This window comes from Manacus candei, unplaced genomic scaffold (assembly GCF_025592945.1).
Source record: "Manacus candei isolate 608988 ecotype Guabito, Panama unplaced genomic scaffold, ASM2559294v1 h1tg000028l, whole genome shotgun sequence".
Classification (NCBI taxonomy): Eukaryota; Metazoa; Chordata; class Aves; order Passeriformes; family Pipridae; genus Manacus; species Manacus candei.
This window is the reverse complement of record NW_026138076.1, coordinates 38,716,742-38,740,070: the sequence shown is the minus strand read 5'-3', so window position 1 is coordinate 38,740,070 and position 23,329 is coordinate 38,716,742. Positions and strand designations below refer to the sequence as shown.

General features: G+C 40.3%; 1 long non-coding RNA gene across 1 annotated transcript in view; it reads left to right on the top strand.

The window, feature by feature from the left end:
* The window catches only part of LOC127471996 (uncharacterized), a 115,605-nt gene that overhangs the window by 22,185 nt on the left and 70,091 nt on the right, over positions 1 to 23,329 (top strand). The window lies entirely within an intron of this gene.

The window sequence follows — 23,329 nt, the reverse complement described above, 5'->3', positions numbered from 1 at the left end:
CAGAGCTTTATTCCATCCAGAAGAAACCATCTGCTTTCCACAAAATATCACTCTGTTTCCTTGATCTCTTCAAATTAATCCTACTGTGATTAACTTCAATCCAATTAATAAGAACATGTAGGCAGCTGCACAGGTCTGATTACATGTGGACATGATAGTAGGGCTCCTCATAGGGGAACCAGATTAAGGGCCAATATGTTAGGCTAGATGAGCCTGATAGCAACACTTCAAACTCTTGTATCCTGGCATGACATGCAGTGTATAATAGTACCACACTTGCAAGCTATAAACCTCCTTGCAGTCAAGGAACTCAGAGGTTTTCATGTGAATATATACCATTACACATCCTTCTAAAGATGCAGTGAGACTGAGCATTTATGTCTATAGCAGGATATTGAAATATGGCTTTATTTAGTGCAGAGGGCTAAGGTACACTAGAGAGGACAGGCATTTCCCACTGCATTTCCATGAACCTGTGGCAGATAGTGTCTTCCTTGTTTATTCTCAGTGAAAATGCTAAAACCAGGAGGATTTAGGAGCCTAATATTTGCTGGAGCTTTCTTTGTTTTCATAGAAAATCATGCAGAGAAGGGGCAGATTTTTAGGCACAATTTCAGAGAAATCATCCCGCAACTCAGCCTCTGGGCTCCTGATTCTCACGAGCTGCCTCAGGGTCTTGCTGCAAGAAACAATAAGGTATGGAGTTTGCCACAAAAATCTGTCTGAACCTGCATGTTCCTCTGCACCACGCGTAGCAGGCTCCCAGCATTGCAAAACCTTGTTCCACATCACGGAGGAATTACCATCAGCTTGTGCGGATAATTTAATGAGAAGCACTTCAAAAACGTTTATTGTTATGAATCATATTGCCATGAATAGCCCTGCAGTTGGTGGTGGGCCAGACTTGGAAATGGCTCAGCGCCCAGCACATCTGCTTTCAGATACCTAAGTGGGGAGTTTTGGTGGCTGGTATTTGATTGTTCCCAGGTGGGACTGCTGGAGACTATCCTGCCTTGAAAAAGAAACAAGAGCGAGCCCAGTTTGGGATTTTTTTAGCATACATAAAAAAAGGAAAGAAAATGCCATCCTCAATTTGATCTTTGAGACATCTTTTAAGGATCTGGCCATGGTGTGACCAAACCCAAAAGCTACCCCAGAAACACAATTATAAGACAATAGAAAGAGCACTTACAAGTAATGAGTCCAGCATTACAAATTAAGGCTGAAAGCTTTTATGATTGAATTGGTAGCACTGGGCATTGAACATTTTGCTGTGATTGGAATAGGGGTTTTTTTATTAGGGTTGTTTGTATATATATCCATAGCTTGTCATTAGTGGTTAGACACTGATTTGTAGCAGCATAAAATTATTCCACTAAATGTCACTGCAGCTTCTATTCTTTTTCAACTTCTCTCTTCTTTCCTTCCCTCCCTCTCCCATTTTTTAACTAAAAAAAAGGCGGAGAAGACCATTACTACACTGATTTATGTAAATACAACCCTAATTCAGATTGGTGTTCCAGCAGTCACATAAAAATGATTCATTGCCAAGATGTTTGTATCTTTAATAGCTTCTGGGATGAAAGGAATCCTCATCCTAGTAAGGCCGCCCCTGAAGGACTGGAAATGCGCAGATTTTTTATCTGAGTTGCACTGAATGTGCTAGAATGACGAATCAGTGACTGCAGGAGCTTCTAATTCAATTAAAGCTCTGCATCAAAGAACTGTGGTTGTCAACAGTAGCAACCAGGTAAGGATCCTGTTAACCTGAATATTTAAGACAATCTTTGGAGATTTTGAAAACAGATGGCAAATATCCATCTACTATCAATCCAGCCCTCTGCCAGAGACAAAATATAGAACTAACTAGTTGTTATCTGATTAAATCTGATGATTACTAAGAAAGCTAGAATGTGCTGTTTATTAGTCTAGCATAATTTTGTTTCTTTTCCACTATACTTTTATGTAGCTTTCTTACATGTGTCATAGCCGTTGTTCTCTGGGTTGGTCTGTGTTCAAACAGGACATGCATAAATGAAAAATGTAAGATATTACTTATAGGCTAGTACACCCAATAAAACAAGTCAGCTAATATTCTGAGAATTAACTCATTCACCATCTCAGTAAAACATTAAAAGTCTTTACTGGCCAGGTCAGAAGAATGGGGACATCGCTCCTTGGATTGGGGCTGATTCTTGATGTTGCAGTTTCCATCTCCTGAGTTTCCCCATCTTACCATCACCACCTCCACTTTTCCCTGTCAGTATTTTTCATGTTCACACTCTATACTGCTTACTGTCCCTAACTCAAAAGTTACACTCTATGCTTTCACTTTTCTGACCTTGAATGGCTTTATGTCCTCATGGACATCCTAACAACATACGGGCCAGCAAAACGCACCTGAAGCAAAACAAGTGCTGGTGCTGAAATACAGCCTTGTCATTAATATTCCATTCATCTCTTCTGGCTTTCCTCAAACAGCAACTGCACTTTGAGTCAAATTGTTTCTGGGTATTCATTAGAGAAAGAAATGGTTGGGCAACCCTCAGTTCCCTCACCTCATAATTTGCAAGTCCTCTACCTGGGCGCTGGGCTGCCAAAACAAAGGGAGCTCTGCTTCCCAGTTTCAAGTATAATTGTGCTGCCTTGTACATATTGCTAGCTTAGAGATAGCTCTGTTATCTCAGAATAAGGGATAATAATGTTTCTCTGTGGAAATCAGCCTTTTACTCCACCACCAGTGTCTTTACAGGGATATCTTTCAGGATGTTGCAGTTCCTATATATAGGCTTAAATAGCCAGATTTCCTAAACTACTGAGCAGAAACATCAACTGACACCAGCTGAGATCCCCGAAGTAAAAATGATAGAGAATGGAGAGAATGCAGTATTCCTGTGCTGCTTTTGGAGGGTTTTGGGGTGGTTTTTTTCGGTTTGGGTTTGTTTGGTTTTATTTTTTTGTGTTGGATTTCTGGTTTTGTCTTTTTTTTACCCTTATCTAGTTTAATTGGGATATACTGTTTGGTTAACATATGTAATAGGAACTTATCTCACTTCTGAGTCTTATTTATACTGTTAAAACTTGCCTGGTTGCAAATGCCAGCTTTTGCAGTATCTGACTTCAAAAGTCATTAGATGAGATTCCATGAAGGTGGATGCTGTTCAGACAGTGCATAAGTGTTATATATCTGGGACTATGTAATACACATTTGGAGAATGCTGAGAAAGGCGTATTATATATACAACGTAATATTTTAATACAATTATACAATTTTTTTTGCAAGAAGAATGTGCAGATCACAGTATAAGGCAGTTCAGTATCATTCACAATCACCCAAGGAGCAGGCTTGGAGACCTTTAAACCATGACTGTTATTAGCTTTTATTTTTTTAATGAACAGTCTGCATAAGTATTTGTCCTGCACAACTAGTCTAGTTGCTGCAGGCAGGGCAATTGAACAGATATTCTCTTGAGGTCCCTTCATTTTCTAAGGGAAAAAATTCTCCCTCTATTTTATAAGATTTTCTACTGGCCTTTTTAAAGGTAACAGCACCTGCAATCATGGAGAAAAAAGACCTAGTGGTCAGTTATCTCTATGAGAAATTAATAAACTGCAACATTAGGAAGCAATGCCCAAATATACAACGTGATCTGGCTCTCCTGTTCCACACATGTAAATAGACCAGCAGTAATGCCACAGAGGGCTAGAAAGTTACAGTGACTTAAAACTGGTGTTGAAAAGAATGTCTATGTGGATCAGTGTTTCCCCCTACACAGAAAATAAAGTGAACAAGGATCTTTAACCTCGCACAGGGACTTTGTCAAACAGGTCCAAGAAGTGCTTTGCCATTTTCCAGAGCTACAAGAGGCTGTCTTGCAAGTATCATGTATGAAACCCTTCCATCACTTGTCTGGCAAAACTGGTTTTAATATCTGTCTGAGTTATTAGGAGGTTACGAATGAGAAGGTCTTTCCCAGAGGGGTTCTTTTCAAGGGCTGAATGATCCCATGCAAGGGCGGATAAAATCAAGCCAAAATTAGTGTTTGTTAGCTAAGGAAAACATTATTTTTTGTAGCTGTCAATCACGCACTCAGAAAGAGAGATTCAATCATAGTGAAGGCATTGGACAGTCAAGTCAGCTTGATTCTTCAATTTTATAAACAGTAGGAGGCTGAGGAAGAAACAATGAGGAAAAACGAGGCTATAGAATTAGCAAATAGAGAGAACTTTTGATTCCTATGTCATTTAAATCCAAATTATAGTCATTTACTCAGCCCAGAGAGCCTGAATTTTCACCGTTTTCCAATTTAGGCGACTGTGATGGCAGACTCCACGGAAAACTTCAGCCTCAAATTTAATTGATAAATTCACACCTCCTTTGCTGTTTTTTTTGCCTCCTCATTCTGCTGTGGCAAATGTAATCCCATGTGGTTATCTGTGACAGAAACAACACATACTGCATAATAACATTTTCAGTTAGCAAGATAAAGGATGTGTCAGTAGTAAATTCATAGTCCCAGATTCCCATCTTGGTCAGCCTCAGATATCAACATTGTATAGACATAACCCTTACTTGGAGTCCTGATTCCTGCCTGACTCCTGAAGGAGCTGTATAGACACACGAGGTTCTGTCTTTCTTGATGAAGAATAATTTTTAATGACAATTGCTATATTAGTAATAATTATTTCTAGTCAGATATTTCAATCTCAAAAGCAATATTTGGGTTTTTTCCTCTACTTTAAAAACTCCCTACAAAAGGTGACATTTCCTGTGCATTAGAAACACTGTCTCATTTACCAAATGTTGAAGACCATAGATTTATTCCACTTAACATCCAACTAAAGCAATATGTTCAAAATTGGGGGGAAAAAAAGCAGTGAAAATTTTCTTGACAAAAATCCTTGAGCAGTTCAGTACTTTAGAGTATATTTTGTCCAAGGAAGTTAAGCACAAATTCAACTAACTCAGATTCCTCAAGATCTCCATTCTTGATGTTTTCTGTGGACTGACTGGAAACCTTCATAGTCGTTGCTGAAAGGACACATGGGCACTGGGATTTGGGTGACATTTTAACTCTTAATGCCTTAGTCTGGCAGGCAGAGTCCCACATTTTCAAAATCTTATCCAGTGGATTTCTCTGTATTTAAAAATGTTTTTTAAAGAGCTAGATTAAAATCCCTTTGAAAATTTTAAAATATGAATTAAGAAGTCCTCTGTTCTTCACTGTGGTTCTGGCAATTCCATGTCGGTGGCTGTGTACAAATATCCCTGTTGCCAGGGCATGATCAGTATATACAGGATCTTCTACTTATTGTTGAGCACCCTCTCCTGGCTCTCTGCTATTTGCACAGAAATTATGTCATGAATTGAGTGCTCTGGGATAAACTGCAGTGCCCAGTTGAGTTTAGGAGGATGTCGGCTCAAATACTGTGAGTTGCTGCTCTCCTTTAAGCATACCTGATTTTTAACAGCCTAGCTGGTTTACAGCCAAGAAATCTTTCTAGTGGTGAAATTCCTCAGTAAGGATTTTTTCTTTCCTCTTATGCTACTTCTAATTGATCCCAGAAAAGCACTTGCAGACTAGAGAATACAAAGCATAAGGCACAATCTGATAAGGAGATGATGCCCAGTTGGTAAAAGGCTGTTTACTGTGTGACTAAGCCAACACATCTCTCAGTGGATCTTATCTTTCTCTTAATACCTCAGGAGGCCTAAGGCTTAGTCTAGGAATGAATTGCTGTGTCATAAAGCAAGTTTTTTTTGCAGGGATTCTGGCAATAAACAGAGCCAGAATGAAAATAGGAGGTGAAGCTGGTGGGTTACTGCTCAGTTAAAAGTTACAATATGAGAAACAGTCATCTGATTTTTGGATCTTACAATAAATAGAGCTGGGGCACATAAAAGTGTCTGCAGTATGTAACTGACTGCTTACCATGGTTAATTCAGTCCAAAATTCTTTGCACAAGTCATAGCAAAAAGAGCAAAAATCTTCACTCTATTGCTCTCCTGTTATTCCACAGTCATGCAGCTAGGCAACATTAACACTAAATTTAACAGTTCCCATGCACCTGGTCTGGATCCATCTGGTTCAATCCAGTAGCTTCAGGTGTCTAATGAAAGCACCTACTAATGTAGCTCTTGTTCATCATCCTCTTTGTACTTAGAGGGCCAGGTTCATGCTTTGGAGAGTTCTCCCTCTGCTAAGTGGAGCAGGGGCCCAGGGAGATGAAATTCCTAATTTTGGTGGTGAGGGGCTCTGCTTTTCTTAGCAGCCCATGTCCCTGATGGCTTCAGAGAGGTATTTCTCTTTGGCCATACTATACCTTCAGGCAATCACCACTGCACCGTGTACAGAGACCAAGAACCAGGATCCTCCTAAAGGTGCTTAATAAGAGCTTCAAAACAGCTTCATTGCCAGTTTCCTAAGTGCTGGCAATTTTAGACACGCAATTTAAATGCTTACAAGCTGTTTTAACGTTGTAACATCATCCAAAGTCTCTGAAATATTTGTTCTAATTATCATGTTTAATAAAACGTTGATTTAGCAAGGAGTTTCTAGCATCAATCCCTCTTATCTTGTTCTCAGGCACTGTTCTTGCCCAACCTGAGGAATTCTCACAGCAAAAGGACATTTTTGAGCTCTAGGAACATCATCACAGAGCATACACCAAACTAGTAGAAAGCTAATTTGCAGTAGCCTAGGATTATACTACATTTTTTATTGCAGTGTGCTCTGGGGCTTTGTATTCCTATACAACAAGTATGACCCTGGCTTTTATGGAGGAAAGCCATCATTCTCTCCTAGATGCTATCATGGGACTGTTTGGTGTAAGTAAAGATATCCTATTCAGTTCTTTGATTTCAGCCTTGGAGCCAGTTTTCATTTTGGATTACCCTCAATTAGAAGGTGCTTTGAATTTTTTTGCAGTTTAATTGGAAAATGGGAATAAAGAAGCAGGTAGAAACAAAGAGAATACAGAAGTATTTTCAGGTCATTGCAAAATCAGAGCAGCAGTGTTACTGAATTTGAGTGGATGTGAGCAGGAGCTGTTTCAATTTGTGTGTGACTTTGATACAGGCAAAGAGACCAAAGTCTTATGGTTTCTAAGTCAAGAGGCTCAAAGAATAAATTGACTGCAGCCGAGATCAGAAGCAAAACACTTTGTTTATTTCCTTTGTATGCGTTAGAGTACACCTTTTAAACTGCCAGAGAAACTCCCTAATTTGCAATAATGAGATTAACTGCACGAGAAAGAACAGCACAAAAAGAGACATCATATCAGAGAGTGTTCTTATTTATTTATTCCACATTGGAAACAATCATCCCAGCTTTCTCTTGTCTGACTCCTAAATCACTGGGCTGTAGTTTCATCAGGAATAAATGCAAGTAATTCCACTGAGTTGTAAAGGACTGTGTTCACCAAACTATCCATGTTTCATTCCAGCTCAAGGAAGCAAAGAATTGATAATATTGAGCTTCCCTGTAGCTGAATCTTTGCTAGACAATTTTTATTGCTGTTGATTATCTTTTTTTGTCAAGTAATAGAAGCAAGGAGAGGCAGTAATAGGCATGGAGCAAAGGTGTAAGGCTTTTGGGCTGAAGATCAGGGTGGAAGCAGGTTGCCTGCCTGGCCGCATTGATGGTGTTTATGACTCTGCAATTCTTCTCTCCTTTGTCTGGGCTGCAGCCTTCCTGTCCAGGGCTCCCCGTGTACACACATGACATCCAACACAAGTGTCATAAATTGCCTATTGCTGTCAGACCTGGCCAGGTCCATGTTGCAAGGTATCTTCAGACCATTTCTAGCTCTGGCCTGAGTCAGTGGGGATGCAGGTGTTTTGCCCACACCAAGCTTTCAAGCAAGCATAGGAGCATTATTACTTGCACCAAATCTACCCCTCTCTGTCTTTCCTGTCCCTGTTAGCTGGCTGAATTAATACTAATGAAAAGGCTTATGTGGGCTGGAGTCCTATTTTCCCCTTTTACTGTAGGCCTGAAGGACTGCACCAGTACCCGCCATCGGCAGAGAGGAGTTGCAGAGTGAGAAGAGGGCATTGTACTTTCTGAAACACCTGGAATCATTTGCAGGAACATGCTGTGGAGCAAGGCTTTCCCAGCTTACTTAACGTCCACAAGCCTACCCCTCATTGGGAGTAACTTGGAAGTACTCCACAGAGCCAATAGAGCACAGCCAAACTGCAGCAGCAAGAGTGGGGCCCTGCATCTTGAAGTAAGTGAATTTGCTCGGCTAATTGCACGCAAGTGCTCCCTCTGAGCACCTGTAAATTGTGAAGTTTAATAGGGTGGCAGATGTTGCCAGCTGCCTGGGTTCTTGCTGCCTTGGAAGTAGTTGGGAGATGAGAGCAGCAGGAACTCGCAGTGTGATTATCCTTTTCTCTATTTCTCCTCAATTTCATTGTCATTTTCTTCTCTCTTAAGAGTGCTTAAAAGCATTTTTTGCTCCTTATAATACCCACGGGAGCTGTTGTGAAGTGCACTTTTTGTGTTTAAGGTTTCAAAACCTAAAATCTCTGACTTTAAGAGGTTTGGAGAGTGTCTAAGTTGGAAGCCTGCTGCTGTAAAGACACCTGCAAAACACTGAACTTAAGCTGGCACAGCTGGAGAGAGGGATGGCTCAGAATGATGGGTGGTTACATTGCTGTACTTTGGTGCCCTCCTTCTCCTGCAGGAATTAGAGTTTGTTGCTGAGTGAGAAGTAGATGTCTGAATATTTGGGTGGATCTGGCCTTTGAATTTGAGAGCTTGATGGCTATAGTGAAGCAATCACCTTTGTGATTCCACCATCACAGAAGGGACAGAGAGTCACTAGCAATGAATGAGGGAAGTTCTTTTAGTTGTGGAAAGAATGTAGCACATATAGCCATGGGATTTACTGGAATGGAATAACCTTCAGTCTGCAGATGGTAGAGGAAGCTGAAGCTCTCAGTGCAGGTACTTCCATCAGTTCTTGAAGTGTGTTGAAGGAAATTATCCTTGTGGTGCATTACAGGTAGCCAGGAAGGACTCTGGTAGGAGATGCATTGCTCTGAAGCCTAGCTGGGCTTATCAGAACCCCTTCACCACTCCTAAAGTAGCTAAGGGTTGTTGCCTCCACAATTACAGTGGTTGAGTGCAGGAAACTCAGCTACCTCAAATGAGATTTGGGATGCTATGGACTTTCCAGTATTTCTGTTTTTGCAGGATAGAAACCCGTGTGTGTGTGTGTAGTCCTCTAGCAAGCATTGCCTTCACATGTAGCTTTGCACCTCCATGTCTCTTCTGTCCAAGGTTGTAAGGCATGTGCCCAGGCATGATTCTTGTGTTGCAACTGCATCTGGGTGTTTGACCCATACATATAAATGAATGTTGAGATATATGAGAAGATTCCCTGGTATAGGAGCACTGTCTGCAGTCTTACTTCAGAAGACTGAGCTTTTGTGTTAACACACTGCTGGTAACAGAGAAATTCCTGACCCTGAGCAGTCAGAGCAATCCTCAGACAGAGAGGATTGTCTCCTCCCAGAATAACCAGACAGAGCAGGAACATACTCTGTCTAGTATCAAAGACATGCCATGGCACAGCAAAATTCTCAGGAGGCTTTGGGAGTGGAGGGGAGAGGAGAGGGAAGGAGAGGGCCACCTGACTTCATAATGTGGTGCATAGGATAATCTGCTGGCAGGATGTGGGGGAGCTTGGGCCCTGCTTCCTAGCACTGTCAGCATTTTAAATTCAGCAGATTAAACAAAGTACAATAGATCTCTTCCCCCAATCTGACCCAAAATTAGATGGCAAACAAAAGAAATATCCAGGCTAGTGACCTTTTGAAAACCTGTCCATGAGTTTTGGAATTGGATTCTCCTTCCTTTGTTTATTCCTCTACTTACTGAGCGGCCAGGGTCTCCTCTCTGTTCCTGACCATAGATTGCCTTTCTTTGGCTTCGCAGAGAAAATAAGTTAAACTAGTATGATAATAAAGGACAAAGCCTGTCATGATTAATAGTCACATGAAACCATGTGTGAAGAACATTTGATTATAGCTCTCCCCAAGAGAGAAGAGCGTTTCCCAAATATCTTAAGAGAAAGAAGGAAAAGGGACAATTTGTCTGTGATTCTATGAGACAAGTCACTTTGAACACCGAGAAAAAGTAAGTAATATTGCTGCCCATGGAGAGCATTTGGGAGAATTGGTAGTGGAAGGGAAAAAAGTTTGTGAAACCTTTAGAAAAAGTTTGATTTTTGCTAAAACTTGGTGGCACTCCACTGGGAGCTCTTCTAGCCCAGGGGTTGCTTGCTTTTTAAAATCATTAATAGCCAGCTAAATTTCCACCAGTGTGGTTGGCTAAGAAAATGTATTCCTATTAATTTAACTGAGCTCGAAGACAGAGAGGAAATATAAAAACCTCTTCAAGTTGCTGGTACCTTCTGGGATCTCAGGCATATAGAGGTCTTGAGAAATCTTGACAAATTCATACTTGGGGCTACATTTTCTAAATGGCTCACAGGGGTTTAGCTGCATGTTAATGGGCAGTGTTCCAGCAAAATATTGCAGAATGGTTTCAGCATAAACCCTATGGTGCCTACTCCTTGTTTTTAGGGGGAGTTATACTATCTCCAGGAATAATCTAGTCTTTTGTTTGGGCTTCCAAAGCTTGCTAATATTCTGCCCAATTTTTACAGGGTAAACAAAATTGGTTTGGTGGATGTCTATTGCCCAGATCAGCAACTGTTGTAAGTTACATAGCCCAAATAATAATAGCGGCATCTACTGAAATGCTACTGGGCTATAACTCGGTAGTAGCTGCTCCAGCCTGTTTCCTTCCCCTGTGTTTCATTGAGTGGTTAGGAGCACTTGTCCATTGACTGTGCTCTTTCCTCACTATAAAAAAAAGCATGCGAATTAACACAGTAGGAAGGTGAAAAATTACCCTTCTCTTTTTTGAGTCATTGTGAGGTTCGGTACCTGGGTTTTGCTGTTCCCTGGAGCCAAGTGAGGCTTTTGAACTGCTGTCTCTGGGTTTAACCTGGAATTCTGTCCTAGTCGAACTCCACAGTGATGTCCCTGTCCATTTCCACAGAGTCTTGAACATACCAGCTTAAAAGCAGTTTGTACCTACTGTTTATCCAGGTGCCTTTATGCTTGACTATGAAAGCGTAGAAATCCCCAAAGCACAGTTCCTGCCCAAGTTGCTGCTTTCCATGCCTAAGATACCAGGCAAGGAGTGGACTTGGGTATAGACCCATAAACTACTAAAAGAGCATTACTACTAGGAGGTATGTGACACAGCAACCTCAACGTGGGCTACTTTACTATTGCAAAGGGTGTCCTGAAATGATGTATGTGCAAGGAAACAGCCCGTCAGGATGGAAAACAGTTCAAGTGGGGATGATACAGCTTTTATACTGCATATAAAAGAGATGAGACGTAGAGGGTTTAGCTGCCTACTGTGAGAAACCAGCTCCAGAGAGGACAATGCTTCACTTGTAGAAGAAAGTAGTATAGTTTGCATGTGTGTGTGTGTGTTAATCAGCAAAGTGTGCAACAATTTGTCTTAATGCGAAACATGTACCTTGATCAGCAAATTATCTGCTTGCACATTAAATTATGCACTGTGATCTCTGAGGTGTATTAAATATTGAAATCAGAAATTTTATCATTAATGGAAACCTAATGAGCAACAACGACATTATGCGCCTCAGATGACTTTTGTGAGAAGCAACCCATTGTAGTTGGAAGGTGACTTTTCTGAGTCTCTGGTGGTAAAATGCCAATTATTTCAGTTATCAATGCCCCTGGAGGCTCCAAGTGTGTAACATGGCTGTTTTACCTCAGACTGTGTATGGAAGAGGGTTTCTCAGTATGTAGATAAAAGTCAATTTGAATGGACTGGAGGAAAGAGAGACCGGTTTTTACCATGCAGATTTATAGCTAAAGGCATTCTACCAGCTTCTGTCTTTCAGCTTCTTTCATCCTATGAGGTGACTTTTAGGATGTGCAGTTTCTTTGGACTTTGGGTAATAAAAGCAGAAGGTGATGCCTTCACCTACAGTTAACGTGTAGGTGCCTAAATTTGAATATATACATATGCAATGCATTAAAATGCCTCAGGATGACTCCAGGTAATTCTGTCTCTGAAATGTTTATTATTGGGATTATTGAGCCATCAGAAATCTCAGTCAAGATCAAGGTCCCGTTACAGCAGATTGCATCTCCTGTCCTTGCTCTGCAGTTTAAACAGAGGCTGGTAAAGTGGTGTGACTTTTTCAAGGACACTCAGCTTGTCAGTGACAGACTAGGAGCTAAATGGGAGTCTTCTGCTGTTTGGTTTACATTGCAGTACAGGTATTGGATTGAACATAATTTATATTTATGTCCAAGGTAGCTTTTAAGTAGCAGTATGGGCTTTACTTACGATAAAGGGTGTCTGGGTGGGCTTGCTGAAGCCCATGTCACTGCTATGCCTACTCATATTGTCCCTGCAAAGTGTCTCAATATGTCCACATCATTCCTGTTTGCACCATGAAGTCTTGCACAAATAAAGCTGAAGGCTTTACCAAATTCTTTCACTGATGAACTAATCTGCTCTTTTTTTGTCCAAGTGGATAAATTGAAGCCGTATTTGTATACAACTGTAATTATCCACGACATGGCAGATGTCACGGGCTCACAGCTTGATGGACAGCAAGTTCCAATTTCTGGTCTCTGTGCCTCAGCTGGTGTATTGGCTGCACAGCCATGTATTTCCCTCTTCACTGCTTGGACCTGTGGAGCAGGAGTGAGGCCAAGACATTAAGACACAGTGTCAGCTGCCAGGTACCTTCTAAGCACGTGTATGCCTCTAGGGTGAAGTGGGGTATTGTCTTCCCTAGGAGGCTGACTCTGCCTCCAAACACAGAGCCAGATGACAGTCTTTGTAGGGCTTAGAGATGTCCTGCTTTTACACCCCTCTCCATTGCTGCACATTATTAGATGCCCTTGATTTTTATGATGGTCCTAAATTGCTACAGAAAACAGTGCTGTTTTCTGCTGGCTTAACTGTTGCGTTCCTTAAGGCTTGTTTTTCAATGTTACACTTTACTGCCTATTAAGTTAACTGGATTTTTATCTCCTCTGCCTCTGACTGCCTTCTGTAAAAGTCCAAAGCTAGCCACAGCTTGCCCAGAGGAATATTCCAGGAGAGAAAAGGAAGAATTCAGGAACAATAATAAGGTAACCCTGGCAATACTGTTGCAAAATAATAATACAGAAACATTTAGGCATGAAAGAGTGGTTCACCCCCATAGATACCCACTTAGAGTACAAAAGAAATAGCTCCACAGGGACCTTCTCTGCTTAGAAGAGATTGCAGGTCTAGTTTATCCTCTCTAGATGCAAGTGCAGCTTACAGGTATCTTTGAGGTGTGCATTAATGGAGGTGGTTTTTTTCTCTTCATTGTTCCTGATTCCTTTGTCCCTAGATATCAGAGGAAAAGGGATTATATTTCATTATACTCCCTTGGGTGTGATAATTTACCTTCCCTGTGTTCCTCTCAGTCCACAAACAACTCCTCTTTGATGTGGAGACAGGACAGAGATGCACAAAAGCGGTTGCCTCTGCAGCCCTGAGCAGCATGGGTTAGCAGGGGGCAAATTTTGTTCCCCACACCTTTTCCTGTAGAGGACAGGGCTGAAATGCAAAACAGACATTTGGTGCCCTAACCTAGTACTTTATCCCGCTCAATTCAAAGATACTGGGCTGTGCTCCTCCCTTGTTGGCTATAGTTTGCCTAAAGATTTTGCTAACTTTACCCTGAAATATGTTCCTACAGACTGTTTATGCTATTCTGAGCCAATTAAATAAAAGCACTGCTAAAATATTTGTGTTTCCTTGTACAGCAGCCACTGGGCTTATTATGTTACAGCACTAGCAAGGGCTGCTTTGGGAGGGGACTTACTGTGCCCACGCAGAGCTGATCCCACCAGAGCCCAGCCCAAGATACAGAAAAGACACAGAGACAGACTATCCTTTACAAGGCTTGTTGAACCAGAGGCAGTGCTTTTGAGAGAGACATCTATATAGATTGTCAGCGTCTTATGATAATTTGAATAGTTCCAAGTAGTGAGTGTTGAATGAAAGTATCTCAACACTGCTTTGAAAGCCAAAGTTTGCTGTGGTGAAGCTAAAGGTGGTAGAGAGTGTTTGTGTCATTTGTAGGGCTAAACATTGCAGTAGGTTTTAATTTTCTTTTATCAGAAACTACTTGTGATCTAATGCTGATCCAAGCTGCAGAGAGGTGATACGTAACTGCAGACACCTTGCAGAGAGGTGATACATAACTGTTGGTTGCTCTACAGCGTGTGTTTGGTCATCAGCTGGATGATTAATGTGAAGAGGAACAAAGGATGGGTTCTGGTAGTTTGTAATTTAGGGAACAGTCGGAAGTATTACTGAAGCTCTTGTCTTATTTTACAGAAGTGTGAAGGATTCATTACTTTGCAGAGCAAATAATATATTTTTGCACCTAACAAGTAATAAATGATGAGGAGAGAGAAAGATCTTTAAATATCAATGGACTGTGTTCACAGTCATATTGCATCTCATGGAAGAAAAGACAGAAATCAACGCAGGAGTTTCAAGAACAGTCAAGTAAACAAAAACTTGGTAAAGGGGTACAGCCAAGGATAGTCCTAAACCAAGACCAGATCTCAAATTAATGTTCCTAGAAATGTGGAGGGACTGTCATGATATTTTATTTTATTCTGCTTCTGATAGAGGAACAAGAATTACTGCAGGAAGGAAGGGGCAATTTCTGTTGCCAAACACACTGCCTCAACATCAGGAATGAGACCTAAATCCTAAGATTTCTTCTTTAGTTTTGTATATTTGATAGCTTTTAATCCTTTAACCGTGGCTTGTTTTGTGCATTTCAGTTCATAAACACATGTCTCTCTATTACTTACAAAAATGATTAAGAAAGAAAACTGAAATTATATGTTAAGAATGAATATTACGGTTCATAGAACAGATATTGTCTTTCAAAGAAATGGTAGTATTGTTAGCTGAGAGAGTACTGCTTCAGAGCAAATAGATAAAGAGGACACTGTGGCTGAGCGAACACTGTTGTAATCTTGTGTATAGACGACTTCCATGAGCTTGCTATACAAGGCCAGGAAAGTGCCTCTCCCCTGTGTAAAGAGGCTGTAATTGAATTTAAGCAAGTTAAAATATTAATTCAGCAGGTGTGATGTGCCTTGAGATATCAAACTGCTTTCTGGAAAGGAACAATCAATAGCTAATAATATCAAAATTTGTTATTTTCAAATACTTAAGAGCTAGTCAAGAGCCAGATGTGCTTTAGTTCAGCAATACCCTGACAGATCAGGGTGACTTTTTAACCACAGAATGTGGGTGGTAACAGATGGTGTTCACTTAAGCTGAGTTGTCCATTGCCATCTTGCTGTCTCCAGCTTTATAATTGTAGTAACTAGACATCTTCTAACTTTAAACAGTCTCAGACTTTGCATCTCATCATGTGTTTCCTGCCATTCAGCCTGCTCCTGAGTGAAGTATTCTGCACCTTTAATGCTGAAAAAATTTTACTCCTATTACATCCTGAAACTGTTAATAAAAAATATTGTGAGACTTTTCTACTTATTCTGGAAATTTCATTGTAAAGATGACTTCTTTCTTCAGTAAAAGAAAAAGCAGTAATAGGTGGTAAGCAAAATAGACAGATGACAGACCTGTATTTAATCCACTATTGTCATTTTTCTGCAAGGCTCTATGATTGTATGAATGCTGAGATTATGGGAATGCAATGATAGCCCAGGATACTTCAGGAAATAAATGCTGCTTTCTCTCTGTAGAGTAATTAATTCACCAGTTAGCTGGGAGAGGACACTCTACCCTTGGACTCCCTGCTATATGGAGGACATCAAGCTGGCCAGACTCCAGCTAGGACAAAAATTGTTACTTTGAGAGCTGTTTTCTGAAGCATCTTGTAAGATGTGGGATGTTACACCTTCCCCTGATACTGAGGCTTGCAAGTCACTTTGGTTCCTTGAAAATTGTGCTGATCCATCATAATACAGGTGTAGCAACAATTTGAGGATTTGGGATGCCCCTGTCTTGTTTCTTCAATGACTTTAGAAGGAGCCTAGTTGGATACCTGAGGCTCAGCACCTGATCTTTAGATAAAAGAGAAAACTAACCTGCATGTCCAGTTGTTCCACAGAAAGCCTGACATCAGGCAAACTGCTTCCTGCAGCTCAAGAAGGCTGCAAACTCTGAATGTGTTCTCTATACGAGTCAACTTGATCTCTTCACGTCTTGAAATTGAGGTAAACCTTTCCCAGCTGTTTTTTTGTATTGAAAATTTCTACTCTTAAAAATTGATGACAAGGGAGCAGAATACTCACCACCCATTAGAGTCCTATCCCCAACTATGCAGATGGCAAGTTACATGCTTTTAGTATTATGCTTCAGCTATTTCTGGCTTCTCCTCTCCATATCCTGTCTGTAACCATGTACCCTTTGCACAGTGGGCCCACCCTGTTCCTGTGGCCAGGCTTTTTCAGTGCAACTCAGAATTCGTGTTCCATTGACTCAATGTTAAACAGGTGTTATCATACTAAATGTGGTAGAACAGAAAATTCTTCTTCCTTACACTGTAAGAAGCACCACACGTGTGTGTTTTGCACCATATTGCAACTGGAAAGGTAGTTGAAATGACTGATTGAGCTTCTCTTGATGCTACTGTTGATCACTGTCGAAGTTTAGGACTGCTTCCTTTAAGCTTTTTAATAAGGGCTGCCACAGACTTGGCATGTTAGCTTTAATTTAGTCTTTACAGAGAAACAAAGAACATTCTTTACAGACTTCCAAAAAAACACTAGTTGGAGCTGACTCTGGTGTAAGTCCCTAGTAATTCTGCCTTGAGAGAGAAGAAATTATTAAAAACCTGTGCTCCTGAATCCCTTCCCTGCCCCTGTCGTATGATACAAAGGTATTACTGAAATCCCCAGAATTAGTGATTTGTTGCAAATTTCCTGACCAGGGCACACAGTTTGGATGGGTCTTCTTCCCTCTGAGTTGGTCATGCAACTGCCCCTCACAGGGATGTATGGAACAAGCAACCCATAGTGCAGTCTTTCTGGGAGGAGCTACAGCACTTATAAGACTGATGGAAGCCAGGATATTTTTTTTCTTCTAGACTATAGAATACACAGAAATAAATATTGAGGCTCTGTAGCTGCAAATAAGCCCAAGAGCAAGGTCAAATGTAAACATTCCTGTGACTTTTTTGTTAACCTGTAATGGCCTTTTCAGCCTTCCAGCATGTAAGAATCATCAGGGTTCTGGTCAGAGTACTGGGTTGTGCTTAGAGCTCATGTTATTTCTTCCCTTAGGCTAGATAGTGTGCTTTGTGGTTATTCTACTGTAAAGGTCAAGCTGCTGAGGCATTAAGTGCATCCCTCCTTTTCCTGTATTAGCTGTTTTCTTTTTTTGGTCTGCTTCCACATTTGGGCTTTATGCCTTCCTTGAGCAGTTATGATGTGTGTACTTCATATGCAGGCTAAACACCTTAATGTACTCTCATTCTGTCTATTTTCTTCCTCTGGTTTCACAAACTGTTTCCTATGTTGCATATTGATATCCCCAGGAAGACACTCTTTGTCAGGAAGCAAATTAAACTGAATGGCAATGCTTGACACCAGCTTTATGGGTAACTGGTGATTAAGTTACCTCTGAGAAGCATTTGCCTCCCAAAGACAGAATGAATATATTGTAAATATGCTCTAGTCTTCTTCAAGGATTTTTTTATGTGGAGGTAGAGTTATAGGATCATAAATAATATCTTATGATTAGCTCAAAGTTTGTCTTTCAAAGAACAGGATCTCAGCAAAAGAAGAGGCAATATGGCAGGAATTACAATTATTGAGCCAACTGGAGGGGTCGAGGTGGTGGTGGTTCAGTTTGGAATTTCTTTTTCTGTTTTGGTTTTTTTAGGGATGTAATGGATAGAAAACTACACTTAATGTCCCATGTGGGAAATGATGCTATCAGGATCTTGGAGTAACTTTGGGACCACCCAGCACAGCCAAGACGTAGTGAAGAACTGATAGTCATTATACAGTCATTAACCATGTACAGCCAACAAGTGGCTTTCTGAGCTTAATTTTCTCTAACATTCAAAATGAATCAGGCAATGAGAATTTTTTTAGGGGGGTTATACATTTTCCTCTGTTCTCTAAAAGCAATTAGTGGGAGGTCATCTTTGTCTTTTTCTGCAGTCTGGACAGGGTAAAAAGAAAACTATTAAACTACTTCCCATCCACCTTTTCTGACACTTCAAGGCAGAATCACATGTACAGTGCTGAGCTTCCAACCTGTAATCTTGTGATTAGACATAGCAAGACTGCTTTACTATTCAAAGGTTTACAATTTTAAGACTGAATAGCTGAATTTCTTTAGCCTTGAGTCCTGATTCTGCAAACAGTTCTTCTCAAAAGGGGATTTTCTGCAGGTCAGGAGTTTGATTTGCTTTTATGTCTTTTAGTATAAACCTGAAAACTACCTTGATTATTATGGTCTTGTGATACAGCACAGTGCACCAAGTGGGCTTTTCTTTTTTATGTTGGTTGTTGCTTTGGTTTTTAATTTGGCTCATTTTCTAGAAACTACTAGCTTAAATTGGTTTGGAAATTGCCAAAAGACTGCTTTAGAGGTCTAAGCACCAAAATCTCAGTCCAGAAAAACTCTGAGGTGTAGGTTTAACTTTGAACATGGGCTATAGATTCCATCATGCAAATTATACTTTTGGGAACACCTGAGGGTTTTATTCAACTCCAGCCAAATATTGGGGCCAGTAGTATAGCTGGAAATGGTGTATTTAGTGACACATGGCAATGCTTCTTTCCTGAAAATGGGCACTGGGACACGATTTTAGCTAGGAGGTGTGTTGTTCTTACAGGCTGTCTACAGTATTTAGAATTGAAGGGTGCTTTTCTCCCTAAGTGTGCTCTTATTGGCAGTGTGGCTAATGCAGCTGTCTCCAGCTCACCAGTGAATGAATTGAGAGAAGCTTGGAAGTGGTTTATGCTCACTCAGACAGCAGCTCTGAGACAAGAAAGAAAGAAATGAAACATACAGTTGCTTTGCACAGAAATTAAAAAGCTTCTGCAGACTGTTCCAGCCCGGATGGGACGTGGCAGTCTGAAAAAGAAGAAATAAAAGTAGTTTGGGACTTGTTTTCATTTCAACTGGTGCCCAAATCAGTATTTGTATGTGAATGAGTGGTAGCAAGTCTTATATTCCTGCAGAACACACTGAAATGAGAGATTTGAAAACATGTACTTTTGCTTTGCTTAATAAAAAAGAGTCAGGCCACAGCATCTCTCAGTGCCTCAGTTTCTCACAAAATAAAGGGGACTCAATATTATTTATTCCACCAATGTGGTCTTCAGGGTTGGAATTACCCCCGCTACAGGAGATAATCATGTGGCGGTCACACTGTAGGTGACAGAGACAGAAGAACCTCCAGAAAGCAAATGAGCCCAGCTGAGGTCTGAATTGCTCTCTGGAGTTTCATCTCTGTCCAGTGGCTAAAGGAAACAGTTAAGCAACTGCATGACCCTTTTAGATAGTGAAATGAAACAAGACCTGGAGAGCTACAGATGTTACTGAATTTACATGGCCTGAAGTATTTTCACTGGCTATGCAGGAATTTTGCAAGTGTAATACAGAAAAGACCCTTTCCTTGGAGGCACTAAGGAGTACCATCTGCATCGTTAATCTCTCCTATATCCTGTCACTTCTGGAGGCTTATGATAAAATTGTCATAAAGAAGAGAATTTTTTCTATTAACATGCACCCAGCATTGCATTTCTAAGTGCCAGGTGTCATTTGGGGTCATGAAACTGCTCTTCTGTTGCAAACTTGAGGAAATTAGTGACTGACTTCATGCAAAACCAGAGCTGGGATATAAGAAATCATAATTCACAATTAAGCAGTGCCCTAAGAACTGCAGTCAATTAAAAGGTGTTTTTATTGGAGGGGTGTTTGTTATTGTTTTAGCTTTTTGTTTAAAGAGTCTGAAGTCTATTTCTTTTGGGAAGGCTTGCCTAAGCAGTTTCTAACCATTATAATGTCATTATATATAGGATTCATTACATTAGAGACATTAGGGGAGATTAAAAAGGATCTATTGGAGGCATTGGCTGAAAAAGAAAGGATAAAGACTAGTTGCGGTTTGAGCTTTTATTACGTGACTTGAAACAAATGTTGAAATATTGTATTTAAGCTAAGTATTTGTTGGAGGGAACATTAGGAGGGAAAGCAAAGCAGCAAATACCACTCTCACCATTAAGGAAACAAAATGGCTGGGAACAGTGTGTTAATTAGCAAACTAATTTCCTTGTACTTTAAGTGCATAACAAGTTTTAAATGCCTTCCAAATGGATGATATCAATTGCATTTTGTTCCTTGAATGTAATTGTTTCCATGGCAATGCTGAGTTCTGCTGTACACGGATTATGTCTGTAAATCCTCCCAGTCATTTATGGGAAGTCTGTATTAGTTTAGCAGCTGACCTGTATTCAGGTTGTACTCCGCTTTTGTTGCAGTTGTTTTACAAGCCCATGAACAAAAAGAAAAGTCACTGGCAAAGGACCAGATCCTCATTCCGTCCCATTTGGCTTCATTTTATTGAATTTAGTGGAGCTGTGCTGCATTACCTCAGCTTCTGCCCTGGTCTTATGAATATCTTCTTTATACATGCAGGAAAAAGGGCCGCAAATATCATTTCCCTGCTACTATAGGCCATCGTTCAGGTCACTTTTAATTTGCTGCCTTATGAGATGCTATCAAGTAAGCTCTTATTCCCCAGGGAGAACAGGTAACACCAGGGCACTGCTGTAGAGTTGCTGGCCACTGCTGGGCATCTGGAAAGGGTCAAGAGGAGATCGTTGCCTTCATAGGGAAGTAGTCACTGATTGCAGGGTGACTTCAGAGTCCTCTCAGTGTGAGGAACATCATACAGGAAAAGGACTAACCCACCAACAACTTCTGGTCTCTTAAAGCAGCAGCACATCCCCTTTTCTCTGCCAGCTGTGCCTGTTCTCCTTGATTTTTACACAAGGTGATGTAGTTACACTTTGCTCAGAATCCCTTTACCTTTTCCCGTGTTAATTAAATTCTTATTTTACTTCTGGTATCAGAAAGAGTAGCCTGTGTTCAATAATTCACTCAAAGTCCATGCTTTTCAGGTTGGCATTTGTTGGATTTCCCTTCATCCCATTTTCTAATGGTCATGAAGTTCAGTGTTACAAAATATGCCACATACTTCAGGAGGAAGGTCCAAGTACATGCATTAAGATATTGAAGGGCTGAGTTCAAGTCCTAACTCTCTCATAAATTACTATTTTAGGCTTGGGTAGATTAGATAGTCTCATAACCTCAGTTCCTATTGCACAAACCACTAATTTTTCATTCCCATCACCATTTTATCAGTTCATTCTAGTCTATGTATGTAGTCTAATGGGACCAGTTGTTTACCACTTTGTAATGATGCAACATTTTGTGGAAAGAAGCTAGAGATTTTAAAACTGTGGTTCTTACCCAGAAAAAAATACTCTATATTTGCATTTAATTTACTCATTCCATAATTTACAAGCTCCATGTATGGTTTAGTCTACCAAAACTGGCACCACCTGAACATTATGGTGTCTACCACATTTTGACTTTCTTTTTTTCATTTAGAAATGTGAGAGGTAGTTGGATTCATTGGGGTGTTTATATAGTTATAAAAGATTAAATAGAGGAAATACATAGCCAACTTGGGGAGTAAATGGAAACATTTATACAGAAGACTCAGCAGTTTCTAGTTTAGTGCATGTTTTCTCTTTCCCATTTACCTTTGTACTCTTTTCTAGTGCAGTTTTCTCTTTCCCATTTACCTTTGTTTGCTCAAGACAAAGACATCAAACAAAATCCTGACATTGAACAAAGACTGATGTGTGTGACACAGCATTCAGGAGAAATACACCCTCTAAAAATGTCTTGCATAAATGTGTTGGAGAGGAATTAAACTCTGTTTGGGAATGAAGGAGAAAATAGAAACTCAATTTTAGCTGTGTATCCTGCAGCTCCAGTACCAGCATGCCTCCTTACATCAGTAGTACTTAATCTTTATTTACATTCATTTGTTCCTTTTGTAGTGTGTTGCTTTTGTCTTTTGTTTGGACCCAGGTGTTCATTTTTATGACTCAGTTCTGCATAAGGTGAAGCATAAAGAGACAGTGTAGGGATAGCCCTTGCCCACAAGAAACTACTAATAAAAAGACAGTAGTAAGTTATGTCTGTTTTACATGTAGGAAGCTAAACTATGGAGACATCATGTAATTTGCCCCAGGTCCCATAGGAAAGTCATCCAAAGTTGGGAAAACAGAGTTCATGTGCTGGGTGGACAGCATGACCACAATTTGTAGCTACCGGAATTTTAAGGTGGGCAGTCAGTGACGTCCAGGCACTAAACTTCTAGAAAGGTGCTTATGCTTCAGTGACACAAATGTGAGGTAGAGCCAGAGGGCCTTTTTCACCTTCTGCCAAGTACTGTTCAAGCATGGAGCTTGAAGCCATTCCCAAGAGCTTCTCCAGTGCCTAAACACACAGCACTCAGTAATAAAGCAGGTGAGTAATTTGCAGCAACCAAGAAATCTAGCAAAAAGCTCTTCTTTCATGCTTGGGTAAAATATTGATCATCTCTAAAATATGGGGGAGCATCCAGATATTCCCCAAAGGATGTATCCTTGAAGTATTTCAGGGCATTTCTCCCTCTCTCTGGAATTAAAAATGTGGAATTAAAGAGATCCACATTCTGGGGAGAGACCTGACTTTCATAATTTATGCTAGATGGCAGTATAAAAAGTATTATTAGCAGAGAAATTGAAGAAACCCTTGGTTTAAGAGTTGTTTATATTACCAGACTCCAGTTAAAAATGCTTACTGTAAAGAAAAATAAGAGGTAGCATTGTCTAATACCCTCACTCTCATCCCTCTAACTAAACTCTAGCCAGCTCTTGTAATACCTGGCCCTGGGCAGTGTTAATGGATTGTGAGCCAGGGAAGAACTGTTGGGAAAATCGATTTTTGGTTCAGCAGTCAACATGATTGTTCCAGGCATTTTGTTTAGTTCTTTCAGGAGAAGAGAGGGGGAAAAAAAAAAAAAGAAAAAAATTATATTGACCTAAACATTTCATTTGTTCTATTTTTTTATGCCTTTTCTTTTTAACTATTTCAATTTTAAAAAAGAAATTTTCCTCCAAAACAAGAAGTTGAACACCTGTATC